Source organism: Mustela nivalis (assembly GCF_964662115.1).
Source record: "Mustela nivalis genome assembly, chromosome: 11".
NCBI lineage: Eukaryota > Metazoa > Chordata > Mammalia > Carnivora > Mustelidae > Mustela > Mustela nivalis.
The window spans coordinates 90759283-90767521 of record NC_139030.1 but is presented as its reverse complement, the minus strand read 5'-3'; the positions used below and the strand labels follow the sequence as shown (position 1 = coordinate 90767521).

General features: G+C 38.6%; 1 long non-coding RNA gene across 1 annotated transcript; it reads left to right on the top strand.

Annotated features, from left to right (window-relative positions):
• The first annotated feature begins 1611 nt into the window (after positions 1–1611).
• LOC309844386 lies at positions 1612–7433 on the top strand. The gene is made up of 3 exons (XR_014300651.1): positions 1612–4190; positions 4537–4601; positions 6976–7433. It is a non-coding gene; the product is annotated as an uncharacterized lncRNA (long non-coding RNA).
• Positions 7434–8239: the final 806 nt, after the last annotated feature.

Below are 8239 nucleotides of genomic sequence, written 5' to 3'. Positions count from 1 at the left end.
AGTGACTATCCTGTCATGCCGCCCTTGGAAAAGTTTATAGATTTAAGACAAGATTATTTTCTCACTTTCATTGCATAGGCTAAAATTCCAAGTTCCAAACACCTCCTTATGCAGGGGTATTATGTAAATAAACTACAAGAATTCTTTTTAAACTTAGAAATTAGAAATGATCCTTTGAGCTTGCAATTTTATAAAGGGTTCAAAACTGAGAAAAAATAGTAATAGCAATTACAATAACAATAATGGAATATGGACTGAAAAGAAACGGGAGGAAAGGGCTCAAATAAAATAAAAAGCCATGTAAACCTCTGTTTTATTCATCAGAGACCAAGACCTGTAGCTGGCTAAGTATTCCCTGGAGAGAAGACAGCATGCTATCCAGGATGCTGGAGTTCACAAGAAAGGTACCCTGTAGAGACCTAACACCAGAAGTAACAGAATCTTGTGAAAAATCAAAATTTATTAGAAAGAACATTTGCTGGAGAAAGAGAAAAAGTGATGAGAACAGCAGTAGAAAAGTTACTTAAAATTAGGTAAAGAAAGTCATTAAAATTTTCTAAAAAAATGACTGAGAAGAAATAATTTTGTGGCAGGAACACTGTTAATTCACTATAACCAAAAAAAAAAAAAAAAAAAAAAAAAAGAAAGAAAAAAAATTGAGAACTGTGCAAATATATTTACTAAAAATGTGTCTGTAGCCAGCTCGATACTTTTCCATGAGTGCCATCGTAGCTGTCTCCACGACAAAAGGAAGGACACATTTTTTCCATTTTTATTTTTAAATTTATTCCTATTTCAAGGAGAAGTGCCAAATCTACTGAACTGGGAGGAATCAATCAAGAGTGCTATGCAGAAGTTAGTATCAATTTCACCTTTCTAACTCTAAGCATTTTTGTGATAAGTAAAGATGTAAAGGATGCAGTGTTACACACACACACACACACACACACACACACACACGTATTGTATACATACACATTGTATATACATAAATATATAAATGTGTCAATATATACCAAGATAATAGTATATAAATCATAATATACATAAAAAGTATTATTATTTTTTTAATTTAGCGGGTCACCTGGGTGGCTCAGTAGTTAAGCCTCTGCCTTCAGCTCAGGTCATAGTCTCAGGGTCCTGGGATCAAGGCCTGCATGGGGCTCTCTGTTCAGCAGGGGGTCCGTATCCCCCCTCCCCCTCTGCCTGCCTCTTTGCCTACTTGTGATCTCTTTCTCTCTCTGTCAAATAAATAAATAAAAACTTGAAAATAAGTATATTTATTTAGTGCCCTAGCAACAAAACTCAATGGAGTTAGCTTAATTTCTGTATTTTGTTAGAGGATGTGCCCTAACACCATTTGCATCCTGTCATAAGGCAAAAGTATTCATACAACAGAGTAACAGCCACAGGAAGTTTAAGTTTGGAAAAGAGTCTTAAGGAATTGCCTTCCTAGTTCCAATTTGGCTCTCTTATTACAAAAGCATTTAAAAGCTCTTCTAGAAGAAAGCAAAGCAAAATAAAACAAAAACAATAATCAAGAAGCCCCCACACCTTTCAAAAGCTCTACTGGGGAAAAAAAAAACGACAATAAACAGGGAAAATAGTAATTTGTCAAAATTTCAACTTAACAGGTTAAGCTTACAATATAACACATGTTCAAGAGCCCCTTACGAAAAAACTGAAGAGATGAAAATACTTCACACATTGCTGGTATCTTCTTGAGAAAGAGTAGTCCCGTTGAAGGTACAGTTGCTTTCTGGCTTCTCTTAGAAAATCTAAATTCCAACATAGTTGTTAGATGAAACTATACAATCCAAACCTCCTCTTATTGACAATGGAATTTGGCTTTGGGTAAGTGACTTCATTACTCATCCATTAGTTATTCTTTGAACAAAAGCAGTTTTGTTGCTCAACCTAGGATCTGAACAGATAAACGTCCAACACCCTTTGCGCTGAGACTTGGAGTGGTGCCAAAGCCATCTTGAGAGTTCAAGGGTATAAGGGCTACAATGTTACAGGATCTGAATATCAGATCCATTCACATTTAATCAATGTCCCTGAGCTGCAAAATACACAAATAATTGCTTTTCTGGAGATTACTCAATTTTAAACATTTTTATGGTTACCAAACTGGAAAGTTCAGTTTTTCTAAAGTCAATATACTCTATTGTCACAAGAAAAATTAGAAATAACTCATGTTATGAAAGTGGAGATTGTTCCAGAATAGTTTGGAACGAGACAGAATGTAATGGATCATTTCTATCTCTGAATTATAATGAGCTAACCAGATAACAAATAAGGTGGTTTCTTTTTAGTGTACATTGATTAATAAATGAAAGCAACAGTTATAAATCAAGTCCTGTAAAGATGCCAAAACAAGGTGGATTTCCCATACAAGGTGTTTAGAAATCAGGGACATGTATGAAAACTTATTGTTATGTCAGAACAATGTTAGTGGCAGAGGCATTTTGTTTTGGTTTAAAAACAAACATATATTAAAACGGAATAAAATAGACAAAAATTATAATTTAGTTGTTGGCTTCATTTCCTTATTACTAAATACCTAACTTTTAAAGATACTGAGCCTGCAAAATAAGTGAATGTTTGTAGCTAAAACTCTCTTTCCTTTTGAAAAAGCATTGTTTAGTATTGCCTGATTTTCTTTGACATTTCTACTTTAACACATGGTTATTTTTGTAAATGTCCTGCTCATAATACTACATAGATTGTGAAGATCTGCTTCAAGACACTGAAAAATAGTTAAGACTAGAGAAACTTCTTTCAGGTGAAAAATCAATTGGCAGATCAGTCCATATATGCACACATACCTACACACACATATACATAATCTATATTTATATATTAGCTCGCATTAACCCAAGGGAGATGAGAAATAGTATGCATTCTTCAATGGAATCTGTTGCCATTCTATTTGTATCTGAAGTACCATTTATTGAATAATAGTAGATATTCAATAAATATTTACTGAGTTTCCAAAGTAATTTAAACTTCATATACTAAAAATAATGCCCAGTATTCAAGAGGGATTTCATTTACTTTCAGATATCACAGGTTAATTTCTAAAAATGTGTTGCCTTTATTTTAAAACCATTGTGCCAATGTAGCTCAGTCTCTTCATAATTGAAAGGAAAGCATTTTAATTGAAAGGTGATCTTTAGGGATGCCTGGGTGGCTCAGTTGGTTGGACGACTGCCTTTGGCTCAGGTCATGATCCTGGAGTCCTGGGATCGAGTCCCGCATCGGACTCCCAGCTCCATGGGGAGTCTGCTTCTCTCTCTGACCTTCTCCTCGTTCATGCTCTCTCTCACTGTCTCTCACTCAGGTAAATAAATAAAATCTTAAAAAAAAAAAAAAAAAGAAAGGTGATCTTTATTCTTAGATTTAAACAGCCATGGCCACTGACTGTCCAGCTTTGGGTTATCTCCAAATCAAAAAAGAAAAGAAAGCTTAGTTGAACTAAGTAACGTAAATTGGCACAGTTGCTTGTCTACGTTATTTGTTTTAATACTTCTCTGCAAATGGTAATGATCATTTTCCTGGGAGAGCTTAAGTCTAGGATAGCAGGTTCAAATGCCTCAGGGGCCAGGCCTGTAAGTACCTTCTGGAGTTGCTGGAGTTGGTGGGAAGAAGACTTGGCAGGAGACGCTGGTGTACTCTACTTAAAGGTATTTCCATGCTCCCTTCGCTTTTTAAAGTGGTGGGTTCCTCAAACAAAACCATTTGCCTCCCTAACATTTGAGGCAGAGGGGCTAAATTAAACTGAATATACAACAGTGGGTCTCCAGTGGCCTCTGCAGAAAGCAGGCACAGGAATGGGAATGACTGGATTAGTTTGCTAATGTAAATTCTAGTTCACAGTTGGAAATTTAACTCCGTAGGCCCAGGAACCCATACTTTTATGTGCAGACCAGTGTATATTTCTAAGATTGTGTTGCTAAAAATATATGAAGGATTATTAAAGTCAGTTGCACGTTTCAAAAATGACCCAGAAATGATAACAAGTGACTGAAGAGGTAGTGTTTACTGAAATGGGAGGTCAGAGGAGAGGCAATCGTGGTGTTTAATACTGGTTTGTTTTACACATTCTATTATATTTGTTCTCTTTGAGCTTTGCTTTTGTAAAATTCAGACAGAGTGTGCAGTGGAGTTCAAGGAAAGGAAGTAATGTGAGTATATAGATTAATACAAGTAAGTCCTCAATGGTGTGTTGCAATTTGTTTCTGTTTTTCCTGTCGGTATATTCCCACCTGTTAAAACGAGCGCTTCCTAAAAGATAAAATGCTTATGATTATCCTCTTCTAGCCAAGAGGCAGAAGTGGTATGAACTATGGGAAGATAAACTTCTCTTTACCATGATCTCAGGAGTCCTATCTGCCAGCAATTGTCTAAACTAAACTGAACTTGTTTTCCTAATCTACTACTTTTCAGCGTGATTCTGTTCAGTAAAGAAAGCATTTCAACTCGACTTTTTTTCCACCTGACCTGTTTGTCTTGCTGTGGTTGTCTCTTCAGCTCTTCAGTTTGTCACTCTCAGACTGACCACGACCACCATCTAGCGCCCCCTCTCTCCTCTCCAGGTGAGTGTTAGTTAGCTCAACCCCTGTGTTGTTTCCTGTGCTGATTCCTAGACGGGGCTTGGAGATCCTGCAATGCTCAGACAGGCCATGTGGTGAGCAGTGGCTCTTGGCAGCATGTGAGCCCAGGCAGATGGAGCAATTTCAGTGTCAAGAAGATTTGGGCAAGAAGAGTTAGCCAGCAGCCTAGGCAGAAGTCAGTGTGAAAGGGACTGTAGTTGTGGGCATGGGGATTCAGAACAAAGTCTAAGTATCAGCAGAGTGCTGGGGGCAGTAAGTCTGTCTTCCAGTCCTGGAGCAACTCCAGTCCTGAATGGGAACCAAGGTAGAAGCATCAGAGAGACAAGAATCCTCTCCCAGCGGCGGGAATAAGATGTTTAGTCTTAAGAGTTCTTAGATTCTTAATCTAAGAACCTAGTTTTCAAAAGCTGGGTTTAAGGTCAGAAAGAGATTTGATTCTAAGATGGCTCTTGGGACTCGTGAAATCTTCCTCCTTAGCATCAAAGATATGTCCCAGAATCAGATACCACAAGTCAGAGAATTTAGTTGACCTGTTCAAGATCACAAGCTAATTAGCACTGGTGCCAAAATTAGATCCCAGGTTTTCAGTTCTAGACCAGGGCTCTTTATACCATACCAGAAGTGCATAAAGAAATATTTAATTGTTTTTGACATATTCACTTGTCAATGTTGTTTCATAACTATAAAGAGAATTAATAATTAGGGACAGATTACTGGAGAGAAAATGAAGTAAGTCACAGGCGTATCTAGTAAAGATATACACAAATTCGTCTTGGATTTTCAGAAAGCCTCCAACTTGACTGATTTTTCTGATTATTATTTATATATCTCTATAAGTTGATCATAGATGGATTCATTATAGGTTATCAACAATCATACGATTTTCAGATTGGAAAATTCCATTATAAGCTAATTACTGAAAAATACATAATTCCATGTATCTATCTTACTATAAAATTTTCTTTTCTTTCATTCTCCAGACTTAGCATTTAAGACTTTTCTTGAGGGACACCTGGGTGGCTCAGTCAGTTAAGTGTCTTCCTTAGGCTCAGGTCATGATCCCTGGGTCCTGGGATTGAGCCCTGTATAAAGCTCCCTGCTCAGTGAAGACTCTGCTCCTTCTCTCCCTCTGCCCCTCTCCACCCTTGTGGTTTCTCTCTTTCTGTCAATAAGTAAGTAAAATCTTAAAAAAAAAAAAAAAAGACAGTTCTTGAGATTTTATATTATCATGGTTTGAATGTTCCTGTCCTTGAATTGACCTAATAACCTAATTTGAAGGGAAAGTTTATACAGGTTAGATTCCTGTATTATTTGAAAATTCAGCCATAAATTCGAAGCTATTAGCACCCTATCCAGTCAAAATTAAGTTGATAGTTTTGCTTTCTGTTCTTGCTTTATAACCTTACAAGTTAGCACAGATCCCTCTTCATATTGGAAATCATTGTTTCACCATCATCTTGCAGAATTAGTATAAAAGGAAAAAAGAAACTCCTATTAACCAAAACACAAAAAACAAGTATATTTCAAAAATGTATCAACTAGGGCACCTGGGTAGCTTAGTGAGTTAAAGCCTCTGCCTTTGGATCAGGTCATGATCCCAGGGTCCCGGGATCCAGCCCCACATAGGGCTCTCTGCTCCGCAGGGAGCCTGATTCCTCCTCTCTCTGCCTGCCTGCCTCTCTGCCTACTTGTGATCTCTCTGTCAAATAAATAAATAAAATCTTTAAAAAAAAGTATCAGCTGATGTTGCTTAAAGATGAACAAAAGTATTACAGCACAGTTGTTTTATTTATTTTATATATATATATATATATTTAAAATTTTTATTTATTTATTTGACAGAGAGAGATCACAAGTAGGCAGAGAGGCAGGCAGGGGGCGGGGTGGCAGGGGGGACGCAGGGGAAGCAGGCTCCAGGATTGGGGGCTTGATCCCAGGGCCTGAGATCATAACCTGAGCCCAAGGCAGAGGCTTTAACCCACTGAGCCACCCAGGAGCCCCAGCACAGTTGTTTTAGATATCCCAGGGTTTTGTTTGATTCAAGCAGAATTGATTTTTTTTTTTTTTTAACATCAGCGTCATTGAGCTTTCTGACCACTATGGGTCGAGGACATTGACATTACAGTTTCATTTACTCCACAGAATCACACTGAAAACTTAAGGCGGGCAATAAGGCAGAGCAGAACACTGGGCTTCTGACACCAGGGGGCCTAGGGAAGATGCAGGTGTGGGGAATGGGAGGAGAATGGGCCAAGGCAGGAGAGATTTTTGAGTGAATTCCTGGGCACTGACAGTATAGATTCAGGCAATCAAGAGTAACATGAGATTTTATTTATTTATTTTTTTACCAACCAAGGAGGCAAGAAAGAGTGAAAAAATGAATGGCATGTCCAGGGATTGGGGAAAATATTTGGAAGAACTGGAAAGAGGAGAAAATATCATGTGGTATCTATAACAAGAGGCTACACTCTCGCTCTTGAAAGCTTGATTCAAAACCTAGTATGTCCCCACGGACCATGAACCAGTTAGAGCCGCCCAACCCGGAGCCAGGATAGACTTTTAACAACGTCCCGTGGAAGACAGGACGCACGTTGATGTTTGCAATGAGATTTGGGGGAGCCTGTTTTTTGACATTAAAATCAATAAAATATACACTCAGACAGTATCAAAATTACTTAGGAAATTATTGTTTGAAATTTGAATTTCACATTTTAAACTATGGGAAAATGCTAGAAATCTTATCAAATATTAGCAATGCTTGTTCTGTCTCAGTTTTCTTCTTAAGGCATGTTTAAGTACCAAGGTATTTATGAAGTATGCAAGCAGTCAAAGATTCCCATTAAGTGTTTTATTTTAATGCATTGAAATGAATGATGGGCTTGCTTTTTTTTTTTTTTTTTTTTTTTTTTTTTTTTAAAGATTTTATTTATTTATTTGACAGAGAGAGATCACAGTAGGTAGAGAGGCAGGCAGAGAGAGGGGAAGGGAAGGAAGCAGGCCCCTGCTGAGCAGAGAGCCCGATGCGGGACTCGATCCCAGGACCCTGAGATCATGACCTGAGCCGAAGGCAGCGGCTTAACCCACTGAGCCACCCAGGCGCCCCGCGATGGGCTTGCTTTTTAAATTGAAAATAGTACTCCTTTCCGGTTTTTGTTGTAATTGGATGCAGCATTTTTCTTTTACATTATTTTTTAAAAACGTGGGAATATAAAGCATTGAGATTGCTTTAAAAACTCTACTAACAGGGGTGCCTGGGTGGCTCAGTGGGTTAAAGCCTCTGCCTTCGGCTCAGGTCGTGATCCCAGGGTCCTGGGATCGAGCCCCATGTCGGGCTCTCCTCCGCTGGGGAAGCCTGCTTCCTCCTCTCTCTCTGCCTGCCTCTCTGCCTACTTGTGATTTCTCTCTGTCAAATAAAAACAAACAAACAAACAAACTATACTAGCAGGCGCCTGGGTGGCTCAGTCGTTAAGCATCTGTCTGCCGTCCGCAGGAGTCAGCATCCCAGGGTCCTGGAATCAAGTCCCGCATTAGGCTCCCTGCTCAGCGGGGAGCCTGCTTCTCCCACACCTACTCCCCCTGCTTGTGTTTCCCCCATCCCGCATCAAATAAAAAAAACAATA